At 36.0% G+C, this 24,725-nt stretch overlaps 1 protein-coding gene across 1 annotated transcript in view; it reads right to left on the reverse strand.

The window, feature by feature from the left end:
* Positions 1–24,725, reverse strand: part of FOXP2 (forkhead box P2) — a 399,917-nt gene that overhangs the window by 274,763 nt on the left and 100,429 nt on the right. Inside the window, exon 3 of the mRNA XM_030450312.1 lies at positions 3,447–3,528. The gene's annotated coding sequence lies outside the window, so the exon portion shown is untranslated. The remainder of the gene's footprint in view (positions 1–3,446; positions 3,529–24,725) is intronic.

Genomic DNA, 24,725 nt, shown 5'->3' on the forward strand with positions numbered 1-24,725 from the left:
GAAAGACAAGGCACCAGTGAATGAGTGAGCAAGACCTAATAAAGCAGCAGGGAAGAGAGAGAAAGTTCTCCCTTGACACTGCCATCCATTGCTTATATAATGCATGTGCCTAGTTCAACACACCGGTAGCTCCTTAATAAAGCTGACAGCTAAAAAGGAGCTTCAGACTCCAACTTTATTTTACATGACAACTACAGTAATGGTCCTCTGTTCTCATGCAGGCCACATTTAGAAACCTGCATTCAGTTCTGTTAAAAATTAAGAGTTCTCACCTCTCTCATTCCTGTCACAGAGAAAAAAGAATCATAAAATTATTAAGACCCACACCGTCTCTTCTCATTTTGTACTATTACTTGAAAAAAACTGAGATTACAACTAGCTTTTCCTTTAAAATTTCTTTGCTGGAAACCACAAAACAATCAGTGTGTTTGAGCAAGAACTCATTCCTGAAGATGTTATCATTAAGGACTAATTCTAAGAAATGTGGGGCATCACTCCTAGATGCCATGAAAATATCTCTCAAAGCACAAAGGGATGCAAGTTCACATTTGATATGAGGTGTAAAAAGTAAATTATGGTAATGATGCTCTTTCCAGCAAATCAGACCATTAAGACTGCATTTAATTTTCATCTGAATCAAAAAGCTGGCCAGTTGAAAACCCTACTTTCTTACTTTGTATAATCATAGCAAAAATTTACTACCTCACAGTTCCAATCCACAAATTTGATTCTATCAATGTAAACTACTTTTTGACAGAAGTTGCCTTCAGGTTCCCCCAGTCTAGTTAGCCACAATCACCCTAGAAAGATAATTAAAAATTCTGTAACAGTGTCTCTGTTCTCATGCAATTCCATTAAAATGTAAAATATTGTTTATGTTCCAGACTCTTCATGGTAGAAACCAGACTGAAGACAAAGCCCATCAATCCCCACCCAATTACTTCTTGGAAAAGAAGTTACTATCTTTGCTTTTAGCATTATGCTGTATATCCTCCTCCCCTTCAGCCTCAGTATCTAAGCTTGTTTGCCTTCTGACTGGACTTGTGGAAGGATAAGCCTTCCTGGTGGTCAGAGTTAATGCCAGTCCATTATCCAGATGATGGAATGACTTCTACATCAAGTGTTTCAAAACAACATGATCACCACTATTGAGACCTTAAGAGAGTTCTAGTTTAGCAGCAAGATAACTATACGAGATATACTAATCTGACAACATGATTATGTTTTTCCTGTGCAAAATAAGCATATATATATATGTATATGTACGGACTATTTGGTAAATGTACAAAAAGCATAGATATAGATATAGATATATACATGTACACGAGTCGTGCTGTTTAAAGTCCTGTAGTACCAAGAAGAAAGAGGAATGAACACATATCTCCCCTTCCACAAACTGCCAACAGAGGACAGAAGAACTAGATCAATTTAACAATCATTAGTATCACAATTAAAATTTAATATACTAGCACAGAAAATAGTCACATTTAGAAAACTTCCTTCCCCCCCCCCCCCAAAGCTTAAATAACTCAGAAAATCCAGGTGTGACTGTACCACCAATGGACCCCAAAAGTGCCCATTTAAGTAATTAGTCCAAAACTGGAGCATTTTTTCTGCTCTACTTTTATATTTTTCCAACATGGTTTCAGGTTTTCCAATCCTTAAGTCTCTTAAGCAATTAAATGGTCTATTGAAAGGCAAGATAGAAAACAAACAGAATTTTCCTTTCTATTAATTAGAAATGCATTAATTAATACAATTTTTAATGTATTTTTACCTCTACTTATATGACTAAGTCTGTTTTCTAATGGTGCAAAACACCATATCCTGTCATAAAAAACTATCAACTCCAAATAACATGCTGAAGAACTAGAACTACCATTCAGAATTTACTACCATTTCCTCATGGACTACAAAATATTGCCTCTCCACTTTCACAAACTGCAAGAAATAGAGACCAGCGGTATAAAAGCAGGAGAGATTTTGGCTTTCTTTACAGAAAGCATTTTTATAGATTGCATTTAACTTAAAGCTATGGAACAAAATAATGGGGGAAACAAAATAACAGTTACTTCTCTCCATATGCCTTTAGTTCCAGACATACTGGAATTCAATAAAATGATATTGGCAACTATTATAGATACAGTCAGTATTACTGCATTTCTGACTTTATTTTGTATAGAACATAGTAGATTTCCAGGAAAGAAAAATCTTTTAAAAAGTGAAAATGTCTAGCTGGCTCACTGGACTTCAATTACTAAACAAGTACTACACAGGTTCTAGCAAACCAGTTATCCAAAATACTGACACCGCCTATGAAGAAACTACCTGGTATTACTGCAGTTCAGACTAATGTACCTAAAAGTGTGATAGAAATCCAATGATATCTCCATTCCTACCAAGAAAATAAAGAAGATGACTTTTTTCACTGTTTTCTCCATTGAGTAATGTAAGAAAAAACACTGTTTTGCAAATATATTACAACAAATTAACACATAGCCATATATAAATTTGTATGTGATGTTAGTAATACCCAGTTTCACTGTATAGTGCTGCATATCCTTTGATTTAAACCATCACTAAAGTTAATATTGTATCTTTTCTTCTTTTTATGGTTTCACCATATTCATACTGTAGCCTTCAGACCAGTGCCTTATGTCCTTGGAAAAAGGTGAAGTTAAATCAGAAGAAAGGAATTTTCCTTTCTTATTACCCAGTGGGTAAAGACAGTCACAATGAAGCACATACCAGGACAGTCTTGTTTTGCACTGCTTTGAATTAGGTTAAAAAGGTCTGTGCTTCCTCCCAGAGGGTGAAACTTTAGAAAACTTGTTATAAGCATAGTTTCAGCACTAATTACTCTCACCATCATTAACTTCTCCTAGAACTACTTCTGTTTCTTGCCCTTCTTAGTCATTATGAAGTTGGATATATCAATATTATGGAGTATTTTGATATATTGGTATATTTCCTTAAAGTTTAGCAGTTACTGCACATGGCATACTGGAAAACAATAAATACTGACTTCAGAAGCAGTGGTGTACATCAAAGCAATTTGGCCTGGCTCCTGTTATGAAGAATTAGTTTGTTGTACCCTGTTGAAATTCAGAGCTCTAAGATTCAGTGTCAGGTGCCAGTTAAGCATATTTTGAGATTTTTAATTGGAAAATATTGATGCTCCTGTAGAAAAATCAAAATATGAACAATTCCAAAACTCAACATTGTGAGTTTCAAGCAGAGAAAAAGCATGTAGGGAAAGCCTCAGTGACTTACAATATTCTTGGCTACCTAGCCATAACACAAACAGTCAAACACCTCAGGAAGTCAGAGCAAGCAGAGATCAGTTACTTGAATATAGAGTGGTAAACAAGAACAGCCAATTCTAGAACAAAAGGAAGATACAAAATAAAATAAACAAATATTTATGATGTTTAACCTCTACTCACCTGCTTCTTCTAAACCTCAAAGACTTTTTTACTTCAACCTTGAACTGGAGTGATGTCCAAAATCAATTCCAGGATCATCATCCTGACAAGGCAAAAAGAAATTTTTACTGTTATTAGAAATCAGTGAATAAAAACAAAAAAGAATTTAGCTTTATCATATCCCCTAAGTGGCTCCAGAGTGCACAGACTGATTCATAAGTACTCTGAAAGAAAAACAAAGCAGTTATAATTTTTAATTTTTCTATTTTCACATGAACATTTTGGTTGAAGACCTAGGAAGCTAAGAAAGATTCTCTTGTCAAGTAATCAGCTTAAAGAGTAAATTCACTTTAATACACAAAGAAATATAATTGTTCACCAAGTTTCTACTTTCCAATAGAGGGACAGACCAGGCATCACTCAAAGTCATCATATTTTTTTTTATTCTATATTTATTATTAAAGTACTTAAAGGCAAACAAGAGGGAGGCTTCTCTGAAGTAGTTTGTTCCAGACAGAGAACTGCACACAATATCACTACTGCTAAGTTCACAGGGTCATCTGAAGGACAGAGCAGAAGCTGTGAAACAGCATGCCAATGAAATTTAAATCTATACACATTTTTAGGAGAGAAAAAGAGACAAGTAAAAGAAAAAAAATAAACAAAGAAACAAAAAGACCCCACAACCCTGTTTTGAAGCTGATAATCAAGATTGCATTCAAAGGAGAATGTTGGACAAGACAGAAGAAATAAAGACCATCCATATCTCTAGAAAATATATTTAAATTACATCTAGATCTCAGCACACTTCTCTTTGCTGAAATCAACAGGCCCAGGTAACAATATCTATGCTACTATGGTCACATATGCTCTGAAACATAGGGGCTGCATGCAAGCCATCTAATGGAGGTGGTCACATTTTCTGGAACAATGTTAGTTTGCAAAGACCGGAACTGTGGAGAGACCTGAAAATATTTCCAAGCATTTTTTAGTTTACTAATATAGACATATTCTTAATGCCTGAAGCTCTGCTACTTCTGAAGTTGATCGTATCAGCCTCTCGATGGTGCCTCTTGGCAATTCTCCCTTGCTGACAAGGTCAGAGAGAAGCAGAATGAAGAGTAAAACGAATGTAGAATTTTATAAATAAAAGACTGCTTTCTTAAAGCTACAAAAAAAAAAAAAAAAAAAAAAAAAAAAAAAAAAAAAGTGTTCCAACTGGCATTATTAATACACACTTTGTTACAAGATGTTTGGACATTTAAAAGAGCTGCAGTTCTAACTTCTTCCTTTGTTTGTAGATTGTAACAAAACCTGCTGGGAAGGTCGAAGTTCCTAGAAAACTGAAAGCTACTTGGCAGCCTCTGTAGTAGAGCAAGTGAAGACAGAAGAGCAAAGAATGACAGGCTGGAGGAACAAACACTACGTGAAACCCCTGCACAGTAGGACAGCACTGGGAAATGAGAAGGATACCTTATGAGCTCTTAATACAAAGAGAAAAAAGAAGAAAATCTTAAAAACAGGTAAGGATCCTAAGGCAAATATGAGGAGGTGAAGATGGGTGGCAATTCTTAAAAGTTGTTGGAAAGTAAAATATGTGTTAATGAAACTTTGCTTGATGGTCATTTGCTCGCTCTGAAGCCAGAATGGAAATGCTCAAGCAACTGAGAAGGAAACATGCAGCTCCCTCTCCTATCACCTATTAAAAGATTGCAGGTGTAGCTATGCCCCTGAATCTCTGAGGCTTCTTGTGCTCTTGAGGTGTAGGCAGAAATATTGCTTATTTTTTCAACAGTACAGGTTGTTTATTGACATGTTAGTCATGACAGTCTCAAACAACACTCTTTATTTCTCTTTTTTCCTTTATTCCTTTTATGCCACACAAAATCCAAATAATCAATTTTTCTTAGCTTGGGTCTTATTAAACAACATGCTTTGCCTCAGCTCAGAAAGAAAGCCAAGATAGTTATGATATATGAAATCTTATATCAAAACATGACATATTTTGGTGAGACAGCCTTCTTAGTACAAATTTCTTATTATAATGTTTTATCATTATTATTCAAATATGAAAGCAACTATACTTGTTAAGTCTTCATTATTAAAATTTTATCTTTAGCTTTTTTGAATTATCATAATTTCTAGATTTTTTCAGAAGTCAGTAAGGAATATTTGAAGTGGGCAGGTTCTAACATAGTAAATGTGACAGATATGTCACAGACAGGTGGTTGGTTGTCCCTACCAGATTTCTCTTTACCAGTATAAATCTTTACTTATAGAAACTTATCTTTTAACCTGTTTCATTTATGTTACATTCCAGTGTGGTTTACCTGACAAAGGCAGCTGCCTCTCAAATAATATTACTTTTCTTACAAACATTGAATTGTTTGGATTTTTGTTTGCACCTTAAATCTGGGATCTGAATCATTCCAATTAGTGCAGTAACATTTCTAAACCCTCCCTCCAACTGAATGAGCACACTTCATCCCCTGGACAACATCAGATAGATCTCTCATGTCATTATTTATCTGTCCTATATTGACATATGTTTTTCTACTCCTCAACATCTAACAACTTTATCTGAATTCTACCTGAAACTTAAAATTTTACAAACAAATTCTAGAAGTTGCTAACCAAAGCTTTGAAAGCATCCTGATAGAATTTATCTTTAAATGTAGTTGCAGTAGATGAAAGTTCATGCAATCCTGGCAGCTCAATGTAGTATTATTTACTCAGGCAGGAACACACTCATCATGTGAACAGTAGAATATAATTGAACTGGAATGCCACTGGTCATTGACTTTCAATTCAGGATCCTGAAAATTTGAGACAAACAAGCAAATGCCACAAACTCCTGTAATATCTCAGAAAGGAAAAGTGCATTGGTCACAGTCTGAATTAAGATGTGTAATCATTAAACGTAGGTTTAGAGGAATTCTCAAATGATTAAATGTGTAACAATTACGACTATCCACTTAGCACAGAAGCTAGATAGGTGATAGATCCATTTTCAACACTGACAAAACTATACAGATGGTGGTATTTTGTCATGATGTGCTGCATTAAACATTTTACATAATAAAGAATTATTCATTGTAAGCACAACTAACAGAACTTTGTTCTTATTTATGTGAATTGTCACAGTTGTTTCTGAAATCACTAGAATACAAAAATAATTTAATTCAAAATGAAAACCAAATTCATTCCTAGATTAAGATGTTCCTTTGAAACTTGACTTAAATAAACAAATACAGTGCCCGTGTGCCACAAACCATTCCCTGTAGCCGATTCATTTATTTGTTGCATTCATCCCTTAGCTCAATTTACATTTAGATCACAAATCACTAGGATAAATTCACCTGCTCTATGTTGGAGCACTGCCTCTAGGACAACATTTTGATGCTCTTATTCATTATCCTGCCTTGTTGGTAGCCGTTGTTCTTTTTAAAAATGTAAATAACCCCACCAAAATGCACTACAGCTCTTAGGTTGCTCTACATTTTTATATATCAACTGCGATTCTCATGTCTCCACAAGACCAACTTGTTCAAATTTTTGGTATAGCAAAAATGGTTCAAAATGTGCTTTACTGCTTCAAGTGGGTACTTGTACAAATTATTGCACTGAAGCACTACTCTCCAAAGCATTCAGGAATATTTTAGAACATGGTTGAGGGCCACCTCTGAAAGGTATATTTAGATTTAGAAACTTGTTTTGGTTAAGAAGACTGGGCCAAAGAAACGGGGTTTCAGTAAAGCAAGAATTACTTGCTCCAGAGACTGGCTATTGTTTTAAAGGAATATATGTATATATTTACTGGTATCCACAGTGTTCACCTTTCCATCACACAGCCCTCCCATGTCATTAAAAACAAAAGGAACCTTCATTCATAACAGTACTTCTGAGAAAGACTTAAATTGCACTGTGTCAACAGGACATCACAAATTTTAGTTTAAAACACATCATTTACACACTGTCTTCTAAAACGATGAAACTGAAATGTTTTACTTCATAGTTAGGACTACGCATTTTAGTTCTATTTAAACTACTTCAAGACATTCATTTACACTACCAAATGTATTCATTTTCAAAGAGTATTATGTAAATTACAAAACTACAAATAGAAAAAAAAGTACTCTTCTTCTTCCTGAATCCAAGAGTTAGATACTTCCGGCGACAGATAAATACTCAGAAGCTCATAACCAGATGAGCACTACTGGATGCCATTATGATTAACAAGAACATGCAAAATAAATTAGTAGTTATGTTTTATAATCATTTCAAAATTAAATGACCCTATGAAAAGACTTTCATACACCACTTTGATCTCATTAGCCAATTTTTACATGCTACTCTACCTTACTACTTAGACAAATGAAGACTGAATTTTGTTACATTATCACTGGGTCCACAAAGTGATGGGAGAAGCAAGCCTCTTTTTTCACCTGGCGCAGAGAAAATAATTAATTTCTGAACGCTTCTTGAGCAGTCAACCTTCCCCAGATATATATTCTCCAAAATGTTTAGCAAATGTTTCGTACTTAAAAAATGTCACATTAGATTTTATACCACTTAAATAATCTTAAATTTTCACAACATAGAAGCTGCTAATCAAAATATCTATATTAAATTAACCCCAACATGAAACTGGGAAAAGAAATAGGCCAAGGAAAATAATAATATTTATAGAACAGCATGAGAAGTTCAGTATTTAATGTTTTGGAAATTGGCCAGTGACTGAAAAAAAATAGGACATGGACTAATTGTATCATCTATTCCAACAGGTCCCATTCACTGTATAATTCATATGCAGGTTACATAGAATTCCTCTTGTGGTGGAGGGACTAGGGAGGGAAAGTGTATCATTTAGGCCTCACTTATCCTGAAGATTAACAGGTAGCTGCACTTTTCAAGGCATACTGGAGAAAATCGAGACAGTACAACTAACTGGGAAGCCTGGAGCAAAGGGAAAAAATCACCCCTCCTCAGTCTTCCTTTCCAAAACCTCTACAAGAGTATTGTCTGAAGAGTTGGTTATACAGACTAAACCATCCCTGAGGCAGGTCTAACTTGCTTGACTTGCACTTACATTATAGATAACCCATGTTGACACTAATCTTATAAGTATGCATGACACCAATATTATATTCATGGAGATTTCAGAGCAATTTATCCAACATGCACCAATCTTATGCCTTACTTTATCTTCAGGAATGTCTGTCTTTCTTCTGAAAACATAATATATTTTAAGACAGCTCAGTGAGGAACTACCTTCACCTTCTTGAATTTTCCTAATAAACTGCAGTGGCCTATTGTAATTGGGGGAGAAGGATATAAACAAAACTGCTGAATTTAAAGTGGGACACTTAGTAAATCATCTAGATTCATCTTCCAAACTTTCAAAAAAGACAATTCTACAACCTGGCTTCTCTAGGCACCCTGTTCTTCTGTCGAATTGTCCTTTCATTGACAAAGTTTTCACTAATATTGAATCAAAAGCTTCACACATTAGAGCTCCAAGTATTCCAACTACTCATTCACCTAAATGACAACCCTCCTACCCCTTGTCTCCCAAACTCTTCTGCAGAGACTGCTTCCATCCACCACTGAACTCCCTCCATTCAAGTTGCTGTCCTACTTGGTAGTTTATTGTAATGGCACCATGGTTCTGCATATGCATGCCAAGCTCTAGCTCCTCCTGTTTCTTCCCCACTCACAAAAATCCCATCTTAATAAATAAATTGAAAACCCAACAAAAACAAGACATAAAAAATTGAAGAGCCATACAAACAACTTCCAAGGGAAGTTCCAAGAGAAAAGAAATACAGAACAGTAAAACTCCATGTCCTCCACCAATGCAGAACCCTCTTCATCCATCAGAATTCACAAAAAATATTCCAAAGAAGAAAAGGTTCTAAGACAACCTATTATGGCCATTTCCTCCCAAAAGAATCACCATGAAAATGAAGACAGGTAATTGTCTCACAGGTTGCTGTCATCTCCAGTAGCTGACTGTTCCCATACCTGCTAAGTACATTTTTCTCACTTTGCCTGGACAGTGGGTTACTTTCTCTCTCTCTCATCAGCATGGGGCTACCATGGCTTTACCACATCCCCATTTTGGGCACCTCAAGACTGCTTACACTGCTTATGACATTGGTTCAGTATTGGTATGACCACCATGAATAGCTACAGACAATGGTGACAAACTAGATGTCCATAAGACAATTAGATTCTTGCAGTGGTCCCTACCCTAAAACTGTCATTTGGTGTGACTTTATTCATTGTGTCTTTTGTAAAGAAGAGAGTTTTATGTCCTTTATGACCTATTTCTTCACAGAGAACCTGTCCAGTGACCTGATTAGGAGGCCTCTCTTGAGGACCCTTCTCAGACATCTCTGTTATTAGCTCGTTGGTTCTCCACTCAGGGCTACATAGAATTACGGAAAGAAAAATCTTACCTAGAGGCTGGTTTCCCCCTGGACACAAATGCACAGTCAGGTCTTCAGCTATGCTGTATTTTCACACAGACTACTTCAGATTACTAGGCAAGGTCAAAGATTCAGCTTGTTTTCACAAAAATCAGAGAATGACTGCTGCTGAGTAACAGATCTATCTGAAAGTTAACAGTCCATTCATGTTAAATAACCCAGCGACTCAATAGCCAAGATGACACTGAGAAAGATAGAGGATATAAACAAAAAGCAAGTTCTGAACCACTTCCCTAAAAACAACTAAGCAACAGAGCACCTTTTTAAGACTGGAAAATGTCCCTGTAAGATTTGCAGATAAATATTAGGGTCATTAGATATTTCTTTCTGTCTTGTACAAGTATGACCAAACGTAAATTTCTAGCTACGATCAATAACTGCTTTGATGTAGGCTGACATCTATGTCCTTGAAGGGGCAAAAAAAAAAGACAAAAAACCAAAAAAAAAATTCCATCACTATTTCAAAGAGGGTCACTGAATAAAAATGAGTAAGCTTGTTACAATGAAGAAAAAAGGGACCGCTACAAGAGTCACATCTTTACAGGTGGTACAGAGACTGATTAAAGACACCTTTTAAAAACTCAAAAGAAATGCTGTCAAAAAAGATGTGGAAACCCACAGAAGGCAGCTGTGGGATGCTGTGGGATCAGAACAGGATGATGAAGGTGATTAATAAAAAAAAGGCATCCTTCAAAATGCTTCAAGTTGTGTCCAAGTAAGTAAGGTGTCAGAGGGCTGCAGGGACCAGCATGGGCTGGGCAGGGCTCCCTATGGGCTGGGCACCAGGAGTTGTGGGGACTGCCCAAGGATCTGGATCTGGGCAGCCCCAGCAGTGAGGGGCATGAGGCATCTCAGTGGGGAAAGGCCAAGGCTGGAGGAGAGAAGTCTTTGCCCAGGAGCTGGCCGGAGAAGATGACACCAAAAAAATTGGTTTTGTATCCATGGTAGAGGAGACTGGAGAAGGTACTAGGCCAGACACCCTCTTTATAGAGATACGTGAGAGGATCTGTCTTAAACTGAATCTAGAGAAGATAGGAACAAAAAGACAAAGAGCTCTAACAGATGATTTCACTGAAGTGTATCCCATCCACAGTTCTGAAGGAATATATGTATGAAATATCTGAACTTATAATAATGGACAAACACCTGCTTCAAATTGTCTCAGTATCAAAGGAAGGTGGTAAACTTAAAAACACAGATCAGTATGCATGGAGTTCACACTAGGCAGCTATTGGACTGCAATAAAAAATAAATGTGTGTCAACTTCTGACATGTTGAGCAGGAGATAGCACTTCAGTATAAAAAGGAAAGCCATGTCTTAATCACAGTTTTTTGGACAAGTCACTGAAAACAGACAGAAAAGATCCACTTTTTAGCCAGGTATTTCCACAAATCATTCTGATAGCCCTTTTACCCAAAATCTCTAAATGAAATAAAGCTGCATGGGAGAAAAAGAAAAATTAAGGTCCTTGCACTGCTTAAAATAATTAAAGATAGGATGTTAAGAATAAGAATAAAGAGAAAGTTTGCTGTAATTCCAAGAAGAAAATCAGCAAAGGAGACATAAAGCATCCATCTATAAGAAGTCTAGTGCTGTTCAGCATGTTCAAATATTACCTAGAATGGGGATGAGTCGTGATGTGACAACACTGTCTCTTACACCAAACCACAGGTAGTAAAGATGAGGGCAGACTGAAGAACTGAAGGAAGAAAATATAATACTGAACATTACGTGATAAATAGCAAGTAATATTTAATGAGAGAAATGTAGGATGATGTCTATGGAGATGAAAAAATGCCAACTGTTCAATGATGGGCTTCAGACAATTTTAAAATGATCACTTGCAGCTGTAAATTTGGGTGATGTGAAAATCTCCACTCAGTTTTCAGCAGCAGTAAACTGACCACTTTGGTGGTGCTTAGGAAGGCACAGGTGGGTGGGGAAACAACAAAACAAAACAACCATAATGCAACTGTATTAATTCAGTGGCAGTACAAAAGTATGTAGAAACTAATATATAGCCCTTTCTTCTTTCCCCTCCCTAGACTTTAAAAGGTTACACTCAATTTGTAGAAGATTCAGAGAAAAACAAAATAGTCAAAAATACAAATGGCTTACATGTAGGCCATTGCTATGTAGATTATGACACTACAGCTGGGAAAGGAGATGACTGAAAGAGATATGAAAAAAAGTCCAACACAGGGAAGGGCAATGAGAAGGCCAACACTGCAGCATAAGAATTAACAAACCAAGCTACCAGACATATGTTCAAAACAAATAAAAAAGGACGATTTCTTATAAAATGTGTAACAGAACCACAGAACGTTAGAGATGCCAAAGTCCTTGATGAATCCAGAGTGGTGTGGACATCAAACTCAACTGTGGGCCAACCCATCATATGCTAAAAAGTTTCTCATATCACTGCATTGCAAAGCATAAAAAGCTACAAGCATGCAAGCAGGGAAAACTTTCTTTTTTTTTTTAAGCAGCTTCCTTGAGGCCAAAAGGCAATAATAACTAAAAAATGGTTAGAGCAAGCTGAAAGGAGGTATTGGTAGGGCCCATTTTCAAGGAATTCCAGCCTCCTAACTGTAACTATGTATCAAGAACTACATTCATTCCACTTTTGGTTCCCCATCTTCCATCATGCAGTCACTTACACAATGGCATTTATTTTCCTCCTGCAAATTACATGAGTACAAAAGCATGCTCACTGATGTCCTATTCCTGGTAACTGATGAATGACATAATCATCAAAGGGGCTTTGTTCCTAGAAAGTAGCAGCAGTCAAGTGCCAAAAGGAAAAGAGGATACTAAGAGCAAACTTTGGAAGCTGAGGTATGTGTCTGGTCGATGGGGAAAAGAAGGGAAGCGTGAATAAATACACTAGCAGACAAGTGTGTTGCTACAGGTGTCCTGGGTTGTAGGCTTTATATGCTTTGTGATAGCTCTGTGGCCATGGACAAACATATAATTCCAGTATAGTAAATGAAAAAGATCAAGTAAGCTGGCAATTAATTCATGCAGATGGTCTGTCACACCACAGCAGATGCAATTCAAATGTTACTCAGCAGTAGCTTTTCCATCTCCCAGTATTGAGCCTTATGCAGTGATAACTTGTGCAGGAAAAGTGCATCCAGATGAAAAGTTAAATAATGAAAACAGAAAAAAGGAGAAAAGAAAGGAAGATGGAAGACAACAAGAATTAAAAAATAATGGGACTAATGGAAGAATAAACAGTGAAAAAGTTAAAATGTAGGTGAAGAAAAGCACCAATATTCTGGTGTCAACAGTAAAGTAAAAGAGATTAAAGTCATGGGTAACCAATGTCATGAAGCATTTAAATATCATTCTGCTGCCCTGAAATGCAACAAAACAAAAAGGACCCTTTTGAAAACTGCCTACCAGCAGTCTCAGAAAGGCCTTGAGATACATACTGCCTGTAGGAAAATGAGGCTGTCCTTAATTTAAATCAACTTAAACTTTTCAGTGAAATACAAAAAATTAATTAATTTAATGTGATGTTAAGATTAAACACTATACTGTAAGAGGTGCTGTCTGAAATGTTCCTAGCTGGAAGAGATTTCTAGGATATCTCAGGACTGATGTTACTAGGCTACCCTTCTGTGCTGAAATTACCACTGATTTCAGCAGAACAGATTTAAAGCCAGAACTGAGCACTTATGAAATTCCTTTATTTGTGGATTGCACCTGGGATTTATGCAGGTTTTTTCGTCCACTGCCCACCTTTTGCTAGCTATGTTACAAGAAGAAATAAATACAGAAGTGCGATCTTCTAAGCTTCTCTGAGTCAGCATTCTGTTGACTCTTCTCATTGTAATAAAACTCTGACTGACACGAGCAAATACAATCTGGCCATTGAGTTCATATTATTCAAAACACTCTGTAGAGGAGCCTTTCCTAAAGATTCAAGGCATCCATTAAAATCAGAATAATTTATTACATTGCAATGAACAGAAAATATCCCTCCTCTTGGTAACTCTGCAAAGGTGGCAGGCTCCCAGAGTGTCAAAGGGAATCACATCTGGGCTCCAGCTGTCACTCCTGAAAGGTGCAGCTCTCCTGTGCTGGATCTGCCAGCCCTCTGAGATTTGTAGGACACAGAAACAAGCCCACCGTGTCCAGTATAAAACAACTGAGCTACTTTCAGCAGATTTTACATTACTTCTACAAGGCTTGAGTAGTGAGCAATTACAGCAACATGTAAGTCTCCTCAGGTAATTTTCTTTTTATATTTGGAAGCTCATCTAAGCTTTCTTCCAAAGAATTCCATACTTACCCTTCCTTTTCTTTCCATCTTATCCACTTACTTTTATCATGAATTTATAAATAATGATTATGCCAAACTCTTTATATGGTTTCTTAAAACTTTCAAGCCCAGTCAATTATTATAAAATACATGCTAATATGTCTACACCAGTTGCAAGGCAAGCACACAAATTTTGCTGACACTCTTTTTATTTTCTTATGTGCCAGATAGTTATTGAAACAGTGTTAACTGACACACATATAAAAATATATATTTGCAATATAGTATTAATCTATTTCATTGCTGAAGTCAATAAACTCTGACCAAAACTAATATAGCTAATTCTGCTTCTTCTCTTTCAGTCACTGAAGTGTAAAATAGAGGGATTTTGGGTGATATTAAGTGTCAATTGCAGTACAAGTTTAAATTTAGTGTTCCTAGTGCACCTCTTTGTTGTAGTATGTGAAGGAAAATCTAAAGCAACAGATGACTTCAATGGTTTGGCTGATTTTGGTTATTGTAGGAAGTGAAAGTTTCTGTAGTTCTGCAGTTTCATTTAGTAGCTAAAGTAATAAGCTTTAAAATTTTTGAAATTTCCATATAAGTGAGGCATATAACATTTCTGAGCAGTATTTTTCCTTAAAAAGTTCAACCAGGTGGAATACATATTTTTTAGTGTCTCAGTATTTCTCATCTCCATTTGTGACACACTACTTCATCATCACCTTTTTGATGGAACAGAAAAAACCACCACTTACAGATAATGTAAAAACTTTGGATGGCCAGAACAAATAATGGGCTACTCTTCTTCCTTTACAAATTAGTAACTCTGGCATATTCTGTCACACCATATTCATGACATATTCGATGACAGGAATACTTTGCTATACCTTAAAATATCCATCATCATCAGATGTATTATTCTGAGACTGTGTCCCTGAACAAAAGGCAGTTAAGAGATGTATGGAGATGATGTAACAAGCCAACTTACTGTATATTAGAAGAAAGAATAAAGTAGCTGAAGCACAAAGAGAACCAATTAATCTGGTATAGTTTGAATTTTGAAGTCACATTTTCTACTGGAGCATTCTACAGTGAATCAACAAGAGCCTTCTGACTGTGTAGCAGGAAGTTGGGATGAGACTTCAATGTAACTTTTGCCTCCAGGACAGACAGATAGGATGGAAGGAGCAGGAGGAATCGACCACTATCAGAGAGGGAAGGGGGTATATCCTGTCAGTAATGGATACCTCAAATCTCCTCACAAAAATGAGACAGCTCCCAGTAAAATCTCACATCAAGACTAAGAGAATGTGAGGACACCAGCACATGAGCTGCATGAAATAAGTCAAGAGTTGATGGTAAAATCAGATTCCTAACCAAAGCAAAACTTTACTTTTCTATCTAATTTATAAATATTTCTATCTAATTTATAAACTTCAGTCACAAAGAATGGAGAAAGATCAACTAAGCCTTTGAATGGAAGATAAGACAAATGACTGCTTCCCCCATCAAACACAGATCACCCTACTTCGTATCAGGAATGCAGCACCTGACTGCAATAACACGGTATCCACAAAGTTCAGCCTCTGCAATACAAGCAGATTAAGCTGTTTCACATAAACTATTTGTTTTGTGGACTCTGCAGCATTAACCATGCTGTTACAGTGACTTCCCCTACTGCTGAACAAAGAGTGAAGGTAAGAGGTATCAGATGATCTGTGACAGGTAAATGCATGTGAGGAACCAGAACTACTCCTGTCATTGTGGAACTGGCAACATGAGACTACAAGCACCTCACCCACCTCTGCCCAGCACTGGTAGGAGTAGACCTGCTAGGCAGAGGCTTAGCAAATTTCCCATTCCACCAACAGGGATGAGAGAAGGATTCTGAATATAAATTTCTAAGATACAAGATACACCTGTCCTGCTACATTGAGAAATGAAAGGGTTGTATGAAGAGTGGTCACACAAAAAATTCAAACACACAACATGCTGGACCTAGTCCTCAGCTTTCTCTGATTCTCAAACCTGTCTCTTTAAAAAGGCCATGTTTTCAGAGGTAAGCACTAGAAAGCTGAACATAATATATCTCTGGTTTTGATGTATTTGCAGCTCTTGTACAGGGTGCAGATCTTGCTTTGCTTTGCCTATTGCTGAAGAACATGTGATATTCCTTACGATGCCCAGAGGTGTGCGCCAAAGTGATTCACAGATTCTGAAATTTCCCTGAACAATTCCTCATAGAGAATGAAGACCCTGAGCTTGGAGGTACTCTGAGTGGCTTTTCCAGCCTTTAAATGAGTTATATCAAACTGCCAAAGAATGGCAAAGGAAATATGAAAAGGTCTCTGCTGCAATACATTTTGAATCTTTTCACCGTACCAGAGAGCAGACTCATTGTTAGACACAGTTTAAAAACATTCAGAGTTATTGTTTACAGCTAAAGACTCACTTCTTCTATATGCTATGTAAACACCAGAAATACAATTTGCTAGAGTCTAAAGGATACAAAACCAGAAGAAAAACAGAAGAAAGACAGAAGCAATGACTAAACATGCTATCAGCAGGCAATCAGCATGCAGGCACATTACTATTTCTGAGTAACAGTTAATTTCCTTGTAAGTTTGCTTTAATCTTGAAAGAAAAAAAGTATGCATTTAACTGAAATGCTCAGTAGCTTTTTCAATTCTCCTTTTCTTATATAAATTTTATGTATACATTTTATGTATATGGATATATTTGGCATTTTCACTTCCATTTTTTTCGTGTTACTAGTGCAACTGCAATGAAAGCATTCATAACTGAAGTTCAGCTTTTGTTTCAGTTCTTTAACAATCAGATTTCTAATAATTCTTCCCTGCTCAAATAGTGTTTCAATGTTTATACGTTTCTTTTATAGAGATGTTATTGTTGCCTTCCATAATTCTTCTTAAAAGTAGTTACATTTGAAAACAAGCAAAGTAATACCTAAAGTCTGTCAAACAAACCAAGAGTATTTCTGCTAAAATGCAAACATTCAGTAATTTGGGGAGAGACTTCCCCCCCCCCCACATTCTCTGTTTTTTTTTTATTTTGAACATTGTTTTTAAGTATTACATTAATATGACACTTTTTCACTATATTGTCACAAAACTGCAATCTAAGCTATCACAGTAATTATTCACCAGCATAATCACAAACACAAGTCAGGCGTGATTCAACCATAACAAACATTATATACTACTACACTTGAAATTTTTTCTCCTGCTATTTTTAATGAAGATAAAATTTAAAAATATATATTTTATACCTAAATACGACATACCACCAAGCTCTCCAGTTTTGCATATTTTCATGGTTGAAGAATAAACTCCAGAAAATATTAACCACCCACTGAGATCACCTTGACATGCTTTTGCTGCAGAAAATAGAACATTATACAAACTACTGAAGCCTGAAGCATAGTCAAAACATCACATCCTATTTGTAAAATGCACGGAAAGAATAATGGGATCAGTAAGAACATTTAAAATGTAATGTGTTATATTAATTTAAAGAAAGGGTTTCTCAAAAAGCAGGAATACTTACTTTGCAACATAATCAGACTATGCCAAATGTATCTGTTGGATAAATTCAATCTCAAAGACATTAAAGAGTAAAATTAAGCCACAGCCATATTTTTATATGTATTTTTACATATGCCTGATATGAATACCAGAGGATAAGCTACTGGACAACCAATGCCCTTATACAAAAAACTGGCAATCACATTAGAATTTACCAAATCCATATTTGAAAGGAATCTAGTGTTCAGTTTAACTTTCTTTAAAGGACAGTAACATTTGTTAAAGCTTAAACTAAAAATTCCAGTGTACTTCCACCTATCCACCTATTCATGAATTCAGAGAAACCAGTGTGATGGTTCAGGGTGTACCTCTCTCACAGACTAATAAAAACTGCACCAGGACTTCTGGGTGAAAAAAAAAAAAAAAAAAAAAAAAGGGCTACACAGGTTAAATCCAGTTACTATTTTTTTTTTTTTTTAAGTCAATGCACAGGAAAATATGGTATTACAGCTGATAGCAAAAGTCAAACTTGGTGACTAAGTAGATGCCTCCTAGTCCCAAAGTCAGGAATAAGAGAGGAAGAAAGGAAGGAAAGGGAGCAGAGGGAAGAGACAAATATACCTCATCTTTTTTAGCTCAATCAAATCTTTGTTACACTCAGAGTCTCATATAACCTTCATAGTGGTATGAAGAAATTTCGTTTAATCCATGACAAAATAGCCTCATAGTCTGGCAACAGAAGTTCTTAAGGACTTGGCACTCAAAAATGGCATTACCGCCGAGCATATTGGTTGGACATGTCCTAAATTCCAGGTTTTCCCCATCACAGCTTCTGTATCGGAACAAACCCCTTTCAATTTCTAAAACAATTCACATTTGCACATTGTGTCTCTGTCTGTCCACATCACAACCTTTGAAGCATCAACTGTTTTTTCTTATACCTGGGAAGTTAAGAACAGAAACTCAAAATTTGTAAGCTAGTCTGGTGGAAGAAGAAGAGAACTGGCATGGAAGGAGCTAACAGGACATTCAGGGAGAAGTCATTGATTTCTGAAGGTTACATGCTACATATGTACAGAAAGTGGTGGATTTAAGAGTTGTTGTGCAAGGAAACCATTCTGCTTCACTGTATATTGTATGAATTACATTACAACACTTGTTTCTGTATTTTGATCCATCTGAGTACAGATATGAAAACTGAGTTTTTCCTAAACACTTCCAAGCAGGTGAACCAGTTTTTAGGCTCCCACACAAACCCGACTTTATTTATTTATTTATTAATCTGTTCTACTCCTTGAACTATCACTCTGCACATGCCTAAAAGGAATGTTTCATCTAGGAGTCTCAGGAGCACAAGCTGGGTACCCCAATTGTATACTCTTGCCTGCCTAGTTCCTTAAGTTTCCTTCCACTCCTTCCTTACCGTAGCAAAATAAGTATTATATTTCTCCCACTATACACAAAAATTCAGTGTGTTTTCACTTCTGTAACTGGTGCCTCTAGTGGAAAGCAGCAACAATATGACAGACTAAAGAGAGCAGGAAGAGTGGCAGCAACAGGACTTGAATATAAAGAGCTCTCATAAAAACCTCTGATAAAATAAAAAATGCAGCTATGCCAAATGCTGCTGCCACACAAATCTCTGTATCCCTGAGGTCAGCATTGATTACATGAGCTAAAGAATCCATTGAGCTACATAAAGCCATACTGGAACAAGTATACATATATATACTGCAATATTTTTTCACATCCAAGCAATGCTAAAACCATATGAGATCAAATTCAAATTACCAGGAAAAGTGTCTCTCAGATACATGGTATTTTCTAAATTTTTGTTGGGACTGCTTTTTGCCTTATCCTTTCTTTTTTTTCACTCATGAAATAACTCACCCCAGTGATTCTCAAGATCCTTTCCAAAACTGAACTCAACATAATTCATAATTCCATGGGATTTCACAACAATCACAATTTTTAATAAGCAATTTTGGCTGTCATTTTTGGTGGGGGAAAAAAAAAAAAAAAAAATCATTAACTTTCAGAATGACAAATGAAGCCAAATACACTTATGTATTTTGGAATATATTTGATGCCTTTTGGCAAAGCTTCACTCACCATGTAGATTTCCAAAGTAATTCACTGAGAGAAACAGGTGAATGAACCATTTCATGAAGTAAAATTTTATGAGCAATTAGCTGTTGAAGTGTCATCAGTCAAGATATTGAGAGCTCTTTCACGTGCATTGTCACTGCATTCTTAGCAAATCCACAGTACAGTCATTAGGGAGGAAGAAAATTCAGACTTATCTCAACAGAAGAAGCTCACAAAGCATTTGGAAAAAGCTGCACACAAAACATGGTACAACATGAGTTCAGTTATCTCCTTATGCTACAGGATGAGCATCTAGGATGTGAAAATAGAAGGGAAATGGTGCAAGTACTAAGATGCAGTCTGCACAAAATAGAAAGCAGTTAGGTAAAGGGCATAATAAACCATGTCTGAGCAGTCTAGTGCAGGAAAAAAAAAAAAAAAAGGGTGATAGAGAGGTACCTGAGGGCACCACAGCCTGGAGAGCAGTTTTGTTTGGAGAATTATGCTGGACCTCAGACCATGATCATTTACTGGCATAAAATGGCAAAAATATCTGTCTAAGTTTTATAGTGTTTTTCAGAATTCTGGTTTTCACCCTATTTATTTAACATATTTAAATAAAGCTAATTAAATAAAGTCTTTCTTTTACTATAATTATATATCAAGAGTTCATATATTAACAGTATTTATCAATATTTGAAAATTGTGACAGCAATTCAAAACTTTTGTAATGACACTGAAAAGCCAGATGCCAGAATCACAGCCAGTTACTCCCCAGTGCTCTTAAATTACTGGTAATTATATTATAGTTCCTTAGGCCCTTACATTGTGAAAGCAGTACACAGCACAAGTTGGATCAGAGGTGTAAGTACATAAGGAACAAGGGTTTAGTCTCAGCCAGGCATAACACTTAGTGCCCATTTACACACCAAGAATATTAATTTGGGTGGAAAAAAAGAAAAGCCAGCCTGCAATCAAAACCTAGTAGAGATTGCTCAGACTTGAAGTACAACGATTTAGTCCCCAAATGACATTAAGTGACAGAACCCTCTAAACAGTCAGTGGAAGGAAAGAAAAACATATTTCTAAATAGCCTGAAGAGATTTACCACAGAACCCTACAGTTGTCTGAAGTACTTTCTGAAGGAGCCTCTCTCTCCCCAGGGACTATTAATAGGTTTTATGTATACTACCCTGTTAGTGTAGGCACCTAGAACTGGGCTAGGAGAACACACTGTTTTTCTCTGTAAATAACACTGTAGTATAAACTACTGAACTTGTATTTTCTTGTAAAAAAAAAAAAGTTAGGAAAGCAATAAAAAAATACTTCCTTCACATCTTGGTTAATATGAGACTTTTGATCTTCAATCTTCTGTCCTGTGGCATCTTTATTAAAAAAAACCCAAAAAAAACCCAAAAAAACCCAAAACACAACATATCACAAAACAGACACACACATTCAAAAATACCAACAGAACAAAAGAAAAAGAAAAAAAAAAAAAAACACACAACACAGAAAATGATCTTCACATAATAAGCAATGTGTTTACTGCTTCCAGCACTGACAACCAGCTCTGATAGTATGAGCTTTACTCTCGGCCAAGCCACCACAAGACTGTGCCAGCAATGCTGCTCACAGCTGTACTCAGAAGGGCACAGGATAATGCCAAATTAATTTTACACTAGTAAAGTGTAAAAGCCTTCAAGACTATGTTGATGCCACCTTTAGAAGATTTTCCAAAAAAACTGGAGATAGCAGGGCAGACAGAAGGCTGAAAGACTGGAATCTATCCTCCTCCCATTTTTGAACAGTTTGCCCAGGAGTTGCAAATAACCCTGCTTCCCAGTTTGATTACTGGTTTGGTTTTTTTTTTCAGTAGTCCTGAACTGAAACACTGTTGCAATATTCAGGGTTGTCCATTAGGATGTGTCTTCCCTGAGAAATAATAGTAACTCAGCCACTAAAGATCTGTTCTGGTATTCAGCACCAAATATCAAACCAGTTAAAACATGTTTTGCACCTGCATTAACAAACCTCAAATCTGGTAAATAAACCAAAGTGTTTGGGTAACCACTTGTGCTTTCATAAGTATAGCTTAAAATAGCATCTGAATTAAAACGCCTCTTGTAAAATCTTGTAGTCCTGTAGTCTTAATCTTTTTGTACCTGCAAAAATCAGTTCAATTAATCAGGACATCTCATACCACTAGACTCGAGCCAAACACATTAAAAATACTTTCCAAATATTCACTTCCAGCTTTTCAAATAAAATCTGGTAAAGAATAATTTGAAATATTTACAGCTTTACAGATATCTTCAAAAAGTGCCTTCTTTCCCCAACAAATCTGTCACTTCTTACCATTCTGTCAGCATAACCTCATGGCAGCACTCTGCACTGTCATAGAGCTTTAAGTTAGGATGGAAATTTGTTTGATAGTCTTCTAAAGCAGTGAGAGGTTTTAAATCAGTTTTAAATAGACAACATACAGGTATGTATAGGTAGCTTAACATTCTTTTCAGTTTGTGGGGTTTTTTTAAACTATTTAATAAAAAAATACTATAAAGAGAACACGTAGGGCTACAAATAACTAGAGAAAAGGTATTGCAATAACCTGCAAAGGCTTCAAAATGGAATTAAAATATTTAAATCTTCTTTTGAAGGTTCATAGAAAAACAGGCCACTGAAAAATGAAACTGACAAAATACACATGAGGAGAAGTAGAGTTCAGTTCTATTGTCAGCAGGGCAGCTACAAACTCTTCTTAGGGCTAAAGCAATGCAGTTTCTATGGCATGATGATTATATATCAGTATTTTAAAAGATTTTGAAGACTGACTTTTAAAGACTGCAGGAATTACAAAAAAATTAACAAAAAGCTGTTGAGCTTAATGAAGACAGGAGAATACACAACTGAAAACTGACTGATGGCACAGATCATTTGTCATCAGATTGACAATCAAAGTTTCTCTTCAAAGAGAATAAAGAAAGATGTGAGGATGGAAAAGGCAGGATCAGTATGGTGTGCCACGGGAAAACAGAGCTAAAGACTAATAGTATGAAAGTACTTCCAAGGGTATCAGTGTTTGGAGAAAAGATTAATAACTAAAGAATTTTTAATGGGGAAAAAAAAGAGAAAAAAGGAAGAAAGAAAAATAAGGACTAAATAGACATTGGTACAATTTTTTCCAATAATTTTGTGATTTTTTTGTATTCTTTAAATATAAGGAGGTCATATTTTCAGACTTGGAAAATGGAAAAAAAAATGAAATAGTGATAATTACTTCCTAAGCCTTACAGATGATAGATTTACACCTTCTGACAACTCCTTCTGCTCTAAATGCTCTGCTTGGGAGGGAACCGAAAAAACACCCTCCTGTCTGTATGAGACTTCAGTTAGGTAGAGCCCAGCTTCTTTAGGCTACAGTCTTAAGTAAAACCAGCAAATGACCACAAACAAACTAATAAAATTGTGGAGAAGAAGGAGAAAAAAACAAAACAAAAAAAACCACAACTGAAAAAACCATCTAAATGTGGGTGTTCATCCACATCTGTTTATACTCCCACTTCAAACCACTGGTACAATGCTTTGTCTTAGCTGTTTGTAGCTTCTCAGACAATATTAGCAGATGAGCAATATGCAGCTATCTATAGTAGAATAGTTATCCTCTAGCTGATGGCTTTTTTCAGGATTAAATCTTTTCTTCCCCTGTAACCTACAAGTTAAAGCTCTGCAGTTAAAGCTCCAGTCCTGCAAGGTGCTACCTAATTTTCCTGTACATTTACCTCTCACCTGGACTGATAAGGACACAGTAGACTTAATACCTCTCACACCATATATCACTCCCTTTGATCCCATCTCCTTTTTTAATCACACAGAGGTTTAATCTGGTTTGGTTTTTTTTTGCTATCAGTAGCCAATACACACTATCAAAACTGGTAAGAGTCCAAGATGAGCTTTTTCATGACTCTTCCACAGTATGACTTCCTAAACACCTCTTCTGGTTCCTGGCAAAAGTATTAGTGTTCCACACTGAACTTCAGCCACAATTCAGGCATTATGTTGTTCTGAGTCTCCACATCACTTATATCTGCATAATAAATGAAGCTGATCAGAGCCTTCAAGATAATTTTTTTCTAGAAATATAGAAAAGATTATAGGAATCAGAAAATATAACAGTACAAATAAAGCAGGGAAGAAATTATCAGAGACAGGGAACATAGGTACTCAAGGTAGGTAAAATTTTCACAGGTATTTTGGCTGGAGAGCAACTTCAAGCAATATAGTTCTGTAAGTGTTTATTAAAAAAAGAAAAGAAGGAAAAGAGCTTCAGGAAAATAAATACAGTAGGGACTCTGAGTGAGGCAAATCAGACTGCTGCTTGGGGTCTTTGCTCCAAGTCCAAAGAGTCTTTTTTTTATTTTCTATATGAAAAGCAGAAAAGAAAAGAAAGTGAAATAAATAAATAAAACCTTTCAGTTAAGCACACACACACAAGCATTCCCACACACACATTTACTCTCTCACACAAACAATTTCAGAAGGGACTGAACTTCTGTCTACAGTTATTAATCCTTCAGTCTTACTGTGAGTGTGTATCACAGCTGTTTTACTTAGTTCCCTAAGTTCTCTTCATTACAAAAGCAGCTCAAAGAATTTTCTCATTGCTGAGCATGTCTATAACAACATATTTAGACAAGATCTTCTAAATATGTCATTTGATATTTTTAGTATATTCAATAAGTTCTGAACAGAGAACTTCAAATTTCTCCATTTATATAAACATTCAAATGTTTTTTTACTGATTCATAGACTCTTAGATGGAATTCTTATTTATTCAATAGGTTTATTACAACAAATAATGACTGCAGTCACATTTCATGTTTCTGGACAAAGTCAGTCCAA

The sequence above is a fragment of the Calypte anna genome, chromosome 1, assembly GCF_003957555.1.
Source record: "Calypte anna isolate BGI_N300 chromosome 1, bCalAnn1_v1.p, whole genome shotgun sequence".
In the NCBI taxonomy this organism is placed as follows: domain Eukaryota; kingdom Metazoa; phylum Chordata; class Aves; order Apodiformes; family Trochilidae; genus Calypte; species Calypte anna.